Source organism: Narcine bancroftii, chromosome 11 (genome assembly GCF_036971445.1).
Source record: "Narcine bancroftii isolate sNarBan1 chromosome 11, sNarBan1.hap1, whole genome shotgun sequence".
In the NCBI taxonomy this organism is placed as follows: domain Eukaryota; kingdom Metazoa; phylum Chordata; class Chondrichthyes; order Torpediniformes; family Narcinidae; genus Narcine; species Narcine bancroftii.
In genome coordinates, this window is record NC_091479.1 from 25,035,866 (window position 1) to 25,045,151 (window position 9,286).

At 45.9% G+C, this 9,286-nt stretch overlaps 1 long non-coding RNA gene across 1 annotated transcript; it reads left to right on the forward strand.

Annotated features, from left to right (window-relative positions):
- The first annotated feature begins 1,512 nt into the window (after positions 1 to 1,512).
- On the forward strand, positions 1,513 to 6,049 carry LOC138745680 (uncharacterized). The gene is made up of 3 exons (XR_011346405.1): positions 1,513 to 1,640; positions 2,868 to 2,958; positions 5,612 to 6,049. It is a non-coding gene; the product is annotated as an uncharacterized lncRNA (long non-coding RNA).
- Positions 6,050 to 9,286: the final 3,237 nt, after the last annotated feature.

Sequence of the window (9,286 nt, forward strand, 5' to 3'; positions counted from 1 at the left end):
TTTATATACCTCTCCTCTCTCCCTCCTTTCTCTCCCCTCTCTTTCTACTACTCTCATCTTTCTCTTTCTACCTCTCTATCCCCCTTTCTATCTTTCTCTCCCTCCTCCCTCTTTATATCTCTCCCTCCTCTTTCACATTCCTTTCTCTCCCTCCCTTCTTCTCTCCCTCCTCTCTGTCCCCTCTCTATTTTCCTCCTCTCTCCCCTTTATCCCTTTCTCTCCCCTTCCTCCCTCCTCTTCCTACCTTCTCCCTCCCTCCTCTTCCCTCATTTCCTCTTCTCCCCTCTCGCTTCCTCCTCTCCCTCCTTTTTTCCCTCATCTCGTCTTTCTATCCACCTTCCTCTATCTCCCCTCTTTCCTCCCTCCTCTCTCCCCCTTTCCCACTCCTCTCCTCTTTATCTCTCCCCTCTCCCTCCTGTCTCTCCTCCCTCTATTTCTCCTCTCTATCCCCTCCCTCCCTCCCCCTCTCTCTCTCTCTGCTCCCTCCCCCTCTCTCTCTCTGCTCCCTCCCCCCTCTATCTCTCTCTGCTCCCTCCCCCTCTATCTCTCTCTGCTCCCTCCCCTCTTTCGATCCCTCTCTCTCCCCTTAATCCCTCCTCTTTCCTCCCTCCTCTCTCTCCCTTTCCCACTCCTCTCCTCTTTATCTCTCCCCTCTCCCTCCTGTCTCTCCTTCCTCTATTTCTCTTCTCTCTCCTTCCCTCCTCTCTATCCCCTCCCTCCCCTCTCATCCCCTCCCTCCCTCCCCCTCTCTCATCCCCTCCCTCCCTCCCCCTCTCTCATCCCCTCCCCCTCTCTATCCCCTCCCTCCCTCCCTCCCTCCCCCTCTCTCATCCCCTCCCTCCCTCCCCCTCTCTCATCCCCTCCCCCTCTCTATCCCCTCCCTCCCTCCCTCCCTCCACCTCTCTCTATCTCTCTCTGCTCCCTCCTCCCTATCTTTCTCTGCTCCCTCCCCTCTTTCGATCCCTCTCTCTCCCCTTAATCCCTCCTCTTTCCACCTCCTCTCTCTCCCTTCTTCCTCTCTCTCTCCCTTCTTCCTCTCTCTCTCTCTCTCTCTCTCTCTCCGGACAGATCTCACCCCCAGACGCCGTTGTTTTCCCGTTCGCCGATTGGCCATCGAGCGGGCGCGGGCATTTGTCCCGACCAATCAGAGAGAAGAGCTGGTGGAGGGAAGGAGGATACATGCGTCTCTGGTTTCCAGGGAAGCCGCCCACGTGGGGAGTGGCAGGGGCGGGGTGGGTGCGTCTCCGGCCATGAGCCAATCACAGGGTGGAGAGAGGTTGAGGGGAGATGGATGCTCATTGGCCTTGGGAGAGCGCGTAGGAGGCGCTAACCAATCAGCAGAGCCGCCCCGATCCAGCGGGACCTGGCTTCTTTACCAGTCTTTCAGGTCGCGAGTACAATGGGCGGAGCGTAAAGGGAAGCCGAGTCACGGATTGGCGGACTCGTGTGGGAGGCATAAAGCGATTGGGCGGGAGGAGGCGGCTGGAAATACCACGTGGCCGGAGCCGTGAGGTGGAGTGCCTGGAAACGGGGCTCAACGTCACAGCGGATGATCGGCCGGGCATCTTGAAAATGTGGGCGACAGGGCAAGGGCAGAGGTGGCCTCTCGCCCCTTCTCGGCCAGACTAGCCCACCCCAAGGTAGCGTTTAGAGCGTCCCCAGGTCCGGAAAGAGGCTGTGTAAGCCTCCCGCGCACTACTAGCCCATACACAAGGTCGTCCAATAAATCCATGTGCAGGAAGAGGCCATTGGCGGTCTTCCAGCTCTGCCTGCTCAACCTTGTCTGACCAACCGGGACCATTCAGCCCTCTCAGTTCTGCTAACCCAGCTCCAGCAACACCTGATTGATGCTTGAACCTGTGAAGGGGCCATTGAACCCTCGCAACACTGCTAACCCAAGCCACCAGTTACTAGAGCACAGGAAGAGCCCATTCCTCTCTTTTGATCCTGCTAGCCCAACCCACAAGTGCTCAAGCACTAGAAGAGGCCATTGGGCGCCCCCAGACCCTGCTAACCTATATGCCAGGGCAGTGCGAGCAGAGTTTGATGCCCACACTAGGTATAATATTTAAGATTCCTTCAGGGTTATGTAATAGTACAGAACGTAATATTACACGAAATTGCCTTCTGCCTGCCGTAAGGCAGACAAAGGGTCATTGTTATTGTCGCCTGGTGCCCCTTCCAGTTTGAAAGAAGGATAAGCAAAAGGGAGTCCCTTCATAGACATCAAGTGTCCGTGGATTCGCCTCCAGCACTCCTGCCGCCTCTGCAGCCCAACCTACTCCTGTTCAATCCATCGGTCACCCGAGCGCCAGATCTGAACCTCCGACACGATCTGGAAGCCTTCAGTGCCTGAGGACATTCAGGAGCTGTCTTTGCCCTCAGCGCCCTGTCAAATCCCTCCTCCAACAGTGGGTTCCCACGAGCCAGTCTCCAGTGGACTGCGGCCCATGCAGGTCCGTCAGTTGCTGAACCCTCGCTGTTCCGCTGCTGTGGTCACCATCCTGTATGATCATCTCCTCTGCTTCTCCTCAACGGGCGGGGGGGGGGGTGGGGGAAATCTCCCGGCTCTGCATCAGTGGGGAGGTGCAGACTGGAGGGTCAAGTGGAGTGACAAACTTGGCGGAAGTTCAACTTTATTGCCATCCAATTGCACAGGTACAACCCGACAAAACAGCATTATCCGGTCCTCCGTGACCAATGTGCTGAGACGCTCATATTCACAAAATATTTATTTATGTTTGTAGATATAATACTTGTCCTGTATGTGTACTGTTTGTCTGCATGTATGTTATGTCTGGTGGTTTGTCCAATTAAAAGAAAATGATATTATTAAGAAAATGAAGATTGATATTGCTTTTTTACAGGAAACACATTTGACGGAAAAGGAACACCAGAAGTTGAAAATGGAATGAGTTGGGCACGTTATAGCATCATCTTTTAATTCCAAGGCGAAAGGTGTTGCTCTTGTTATACATAAAAAGTTATCTTTTACATTTTGCAACAGTGTTAGTGGTAAACTGCAAGATTTTTTTCAGAGGTTTGGACATTGATGAGTGTTTATGCACCGAATGTGGATGATGAGGTGTTTATAACGGAAGCTTTTTTGAATTTGAATCGAGCAAATGACAATGTGTTGGTGGGAGGGGGGGGGGGTGATTTTAATTGCTGTTTGGACCCTTATTGGATAAATCTCCAAAAACATTGGGTAAAACAAAATTGCCTAAACTGTTGTCAATGGTAACAAAAGAGTTGAATTTGGTAGAGATCTGGAGGAAGTTAAACCCGACAGAGAAAGACTTTTCTTTTTATTCGGCCAGACGTGAATCTTATTCCAGAATTGACCAATTTTTAGTATCAGCGCAATTACAAGGTAGATTAACGCAGGATGAATATAAAAGCAGGATGTTGTCTGGTCATTCTTTATTATCACTTTCCTCTACAGGCTCTGATAGAGTTGAAACAACATACCATTGGAGATTTAATACAACACTGGGGAAACGACCTGAATTTATTGACTACATATGGGAACATATAAAAACTTCTTTGCAAATAAATGAAGGGTCAGTACAGTGTCAGTTCATGTTATGGGATGCTTTAAAAGCTTACTTGAGGGGCCAGATTATTAGCTATTCAGCCAAAGTTAAGAAACAATATTTAATGGAAAGTCAAGATTTGGAGAAGAAAATTGACAAATTAGAAGAAGAAGCACAAAAGGGATGTAATGGAGGACAAAAAAGTTCAGTTAACTAAGTTAAAGTTAAGATATAATACTTTGAGAAATTATTGCAGAGATCTAAACAATGTTATTATGAGCTAGGTGAATTTGGCATGGCAATTGAAAACGGAACAGACTTCAAGGACTATCAATGCTATAATAAAAAAGACACAACTGTTTCCTATAAACCTCAAATTAATGACGAATTTCATTAATTTTATAAAGATTTATACACTTCCGAGTTTGTTCATAGTAATGATCAGATTGATAGATTTTTGTCCAATTTAGATATGCCATTATTGGAAGATAAAGAGATTAAGGGGTTAGATGTTTCATTTAATGAGTTGGAAATCGAAGAGGCACTGCAATCTATGCCTGGGGAAATCTCCAGGTGAGGATGGTTTTACCTCTGAATTTTATAAAGAGTTCTTTGATTTATTATTTCCTGTGTTAATGAGAGTAATAAAGCAGGCTACCTTTCCAGAATCCTTTTCTAAAGCATTAATTCCTGTAATTCCAAAAAAAAAAGATTAAAAATTGGATCTTATCGACCAATTTCTTTATTGAATGTAGATTATAAAATAGTGGCAAAGGTTTTAGTGAATAGACCAGCTAAGTTTTTACCAAAATTGGTTCATGTAGATCAGGCTGGATTTATTAAGGATAGATATTCAGAGGATAATATTGTAAATTTGATCTCTTGGATCAATGCCTCTCGAGGGCAACCCAATGCAGAAAAAGCATTTGACCAAGTGGAGTGGAATTTTTTATTTAAAGTATTAGAGAAATTTAAATCAGGACCACTCTTTACTGGTCTTTACTATAAAAATCCATTGGCTAGGGTGGTGACAAATGGACAAATATCTTCTTCATTTACATTGATCTGATCAACTAGACAGGGTTGTCCTTTGTCACCAGCCTCATCGAACCATTGGCTCAAGTGATAAGACAGGATGAAAATATTAAAGGTGTTAAGATAAATTCGGAAGAATATAAGATTAATTTATTTGCAGATGATGTCTTGTTGTATTTGACATACCCTGAGCAATCTTTGGGACATTTGCAAACACGATTGGAACAAATTGGTAAAATGTCTGGATATCAGGTTGATTGGGAGAAAAGTGAAATTAGTACTGTTCAGCTTGTAAACAAATGACTCAACTTTGGTGGTCTGATAAATTAAATATCTAGGGATTGGAGTAGATGTTGACTATCAACATTTATATAATTTAAACTATTTACCTTTATTGAGTAAAATTAAACATGATTTGAATAGATGGAAAGATTTACCAATAACGTTGATAGGACATGTTAATTGTATAAAAATGAATATTTTTCCATGAATACAATATTTGTTCCAATCAATTCCCTGTAAACTTCCAAAGAATTTGTTTAAGGATTTAAAAACTTTGGTAGTATTGTTTTTGTGGAAGGGTAAATTAGCAAGTGTGTCATTACAGAAACGGACTTGGAGGTATGCCTTAGGGGGATTACAATTCCCACATTTTCAAAATTATTAAGAAGCAGTTATCAATTATTATTAATAGGATGTTTGATGTTGAAAGTCCCTTGTAGAGATGGCTCAACTTCAGGAAGAAAATGTAGATCAATTGATTTATAAGTGGAATTCTTCTTTATTACAAAATTATCATTTACCAGTGTTGAAACATTTAATGGAGGTTTGGTACAATAGGAATCAAATTCTTGGAACTAAAAATAAAATTTCTGCTAAAACTCCATTATATCAAAACAGACTATTTGCTTTTTCAATGAATAATCGAAGTTTGAAATCGTGGGGTGGATCTTTTCTTTCATTTAATGGACTTAGGGAAAAGTTTGGAATTAAAACAAATATGTTATTTGCATATTATCAAGATTGTGCTTTATTATTAGACAATTTCGGACGGGAATTAAAGTTACCTCAGATGTCAAATTTTGAAGCTTTAATTACAGAGGCAGGTAAGAAGGGATTTATTTCAGAAATATATGCTTTGTAACAATGTAAAATGAAGAAACCAGATTTGTATAAATCAAGAAGGAAATGGGAAGAAGATTTCACGATTCCAATATCTCAGGAAAAATGGATGATTATGTGTGAAGAGAGTATGACTAAATTGATCAATGTGAGGTATAGACTCGTTCACTATACTTTTCTTCAACAGTTGTACTTAACACCTGAGAAGTTAAAGAAGTATGGTTTTAGTTAATCAGATTTATGTTTTAGATGTGGTAAGGAGACTGGTTCTTTTTTACATTCAGTCTGGTTATGTGAAAAAGTGAAGCTTTTTTGGTGTAGAATTTTGAAAGTTTTGGAAGGGTTGTTTAAGTTTAAACTGGAATTTGGCCCGATGTTATTTTTACTTGGATGTAGTACTACATTGATTTTGGGTTTGAAATTGGAGAAATTTCAACTTGCATTTATTTGACTAGCCCCGGCAGTGGCTAGGAAGTGTATAGCAATTACCTGGAAAAGTGAAATTAAGTACACAGCGATGGCATGCTGAGTTGCGAGCATGTATTCCATTGGAAAAGATAACCCAATTTGCTCGATAATTATTCTTATTTTGTTAAAGTATGGGATCCATATATGAAATATATGCATTTAGTAGCATAATAAGGTTTTTTTTGTAAGAGAGTGTACCCACCACAGCAATAAGTAAATAACCGACCATATACTTTATTTGGGGTAGTTTGTAGGGGGGAGGGAATGAGGGAGGGGGAGGGAATGAGGGAGGGGGAGGGGGATAAAAAGGGGAAAAAAGAGTTTTGTATGTTTTGTCTGTAAACTTTATTACTAGTAAATAAAATATATTTTTTAAATGAGGCTCTTCAGTCACTTTGAATATAGCTGGGTGAAGAGACAGCGTAGGGCCTTGATGACTGTGGCAGCTGTCTTGACTGGGTAGAGGATGGCGAATAGAAAGCGTGAGTACTCATCAGTGACGTTGAGGAAGTTCACATTGCGGTCTGAGGAGTGGGGGGGTCCTTTGAAGTCCACCCTCAGGTGTTCAAAGGGGTGGGTGGCCTTTATCAACTATGGCCGGTAGAAATGTGGTTTGCACACACACAGACCTGGCAGTTTGAGGTCATCAACCTGATCTCTTTGATGGAGTACGGCAGGTTGAGGGCTTTGACGACGTGGAAGAACCTGGTAACTCCGGGGTGGCAGAGATCATTGTGAAGGGCTTATAAGTGGTCGATCTGTGCACAGGCACAAGTTGCACAGGTTAGGGCATCTAGGAGCTCATTGAGTTTCCCGGACCGGTACAAGATATCGTCCTTGGGGGTGAAAAGTTCAATTCTCCACCTCAATATCTTATAATTTATGATTTTACCTCACTACTGGTTATTGAATGTGAAGGCAACCGCATGTTGGTCGTTAGCAGGGTAAATAGTTTCCCGGCCAGGTAGTGCCTCCAGTGCTGTTCCACCTCAACAATGGCCTGGGCCTCCTTTTCGACAGAGGAGAGCCGAATTTTCCAGCCCTGGAGGGTGCGGGAGAAGAAATCGATGTGTCTGGCTGGCTGGTTAAGTGTGGCAGCCATGGTGAAGTTGGATGTATTTCTCTCCACCTGGAACGGGATGGATTCATCCACAATGTGGTTCATAGCCTTGGTGATGTCTGCCGAGATGCGGCTGAAGGCTGCACAGGCCTCTGGTATTTGGGGAAAAGAGGTGGATTTAATGAGGGGGCTGGGCTTGTCCGGGAGTTGGGGACCCACTGGGCATATAAAAAAGCATGGGCACCTTTACAGGGCCTTGAGCCTATGGGAGAGGGGGAGTTCCAGGAGTGGGCGCATACAGTCAGGGTCAGATCCAATGACTTTGTTCTCAATAGCACAGCCAAGGATGGCAAGGTGGGTTGTACGTGAGGTTAAGGAGTCTGGTGGTGTGGAGGAATTTCTGGAGGTTGGCGTCATAGTCCTGCAGGTCATGGCTGCAGATGGTGACATTGTCAAGATACGGTAATGTGGCCTGCAGCTCATACTGGCCCATCTCCCGCCGGAAGACCAAGACTCCATTGGTGGCGCTGAAGGGAAAATTATGGAGGTGGCCATCCACCTTGAAACCTGTGTATTGGTGGTCTTCCGGGTGGATGGGGAGCTGACTTTAGGTCAATAGGGGAGAATACCCAATATTGCACGATTTGGTTCAGCAGGTCGGATATACAGGGGAGGGGGTTAGCATCCAGTTGTGTGTACCTGTTAATGGTCTGACTGTAGTCGATAACCATCCTGTTCTTCTCCCCATTCTTGACCACCACCACCACCATGTGCTCTCCAAGGGCTGGTGCTACCTGTGTCCTGTCCCCGGTGCTGTACCGTGGTGGTGACAGGTTTACAGTTGAGGGTTAGGTTGGCAAACAGTGGTGGAGGGGTGATTTTGAGGTGGAGAGTCCGCAGGTCGTGCACACTGGCCAATTGGGTTGTTGGTTGGGGACGATGAGGGGAGGATGGGGCCCATTGTCACACTTTTAAGTTAACATTGAAAGTCCAGTCCCAGTAGCACAGCGGTACAGAGCTGCAACGTCACTAGAAGTTTGAAGTCCTTGTAGTCCATACCCCACACGGTCAGGATCACGACACTGTAGCCATGGACATCAGCCATATACGACTTTGAGGCCGAGACCTTTTGGCTTATTGGCCTTACCACAAGGGAGTAGAGCTTCACCATGTTGGGGCGAATGAAGCTCTCCGTGCTCCCACTAGGGAACAGGCAACTTGTCATGTGGCTGTTTACCTGGCGAGTTGCTGAGGACTGCCCTGGTCCAACGTGATGGAGGCCAATGTCGGGTTGCTGCTTGTCGATGCAGTGGAGCAATCATGTGTTCGGTCAAGGATGGCAGCTTTCAAGATGGTGCCACCCACAACTCGCATGCGGTGCTGCTGGGTAGGGATTGTTTGGATCTACACACCTTCTCATAGTGCCCCTCCTTCCCAAAGCTGGGCACCATTTCTTTGGGTACTTGCCCAGGCCCCAAAAAGTAGCACTTCAGGTGCTCGCGGAGAACAGTGGCCATGGTCGGGTCGCTGACGGGACATGGTGATGGTGGCGTTTGGCACTCGCAGAGTACGGCTGCCATGGTTGGGTCGCTGATGGGTCGTGAGAGAGGTGGTGTGTCCCAAGTTGATGGTGCCCGGGACAACCACGAGTTGTCTGCATTGTCAACTGAGTAGGCCTCCATATTTTGGAGGGCCATCTTCAGTGGACCTGCCAATTCGAACGCCCTCCACAGACTGAGCTCACCTTGCTTCAGTCGTCTCTGGCACATGTAATTGGACCTGATGCCTGCAACATAGGCATCTCTAATAGGGTCCTCCGTGTACCCTGTGGACTACATGGCCTTGCATTCACAGACCTGTCCAGGGGGTTGCAGGGCCGAGAGATACTCGGTGCTCGATTTCCCGGGTCGCTGTGTTCGGGTCACCAGGAGGTGTCTGACCTACATTTCATTCACTTTCTCAGCTACTGGCCTTTCAAGATGTCCATCAACTCCAGGTACGCCGCGGCGCCCCTGATCATTGAGCACACTAGGAGCCTGACCCGGGACCCTGTAATTTGTCATTC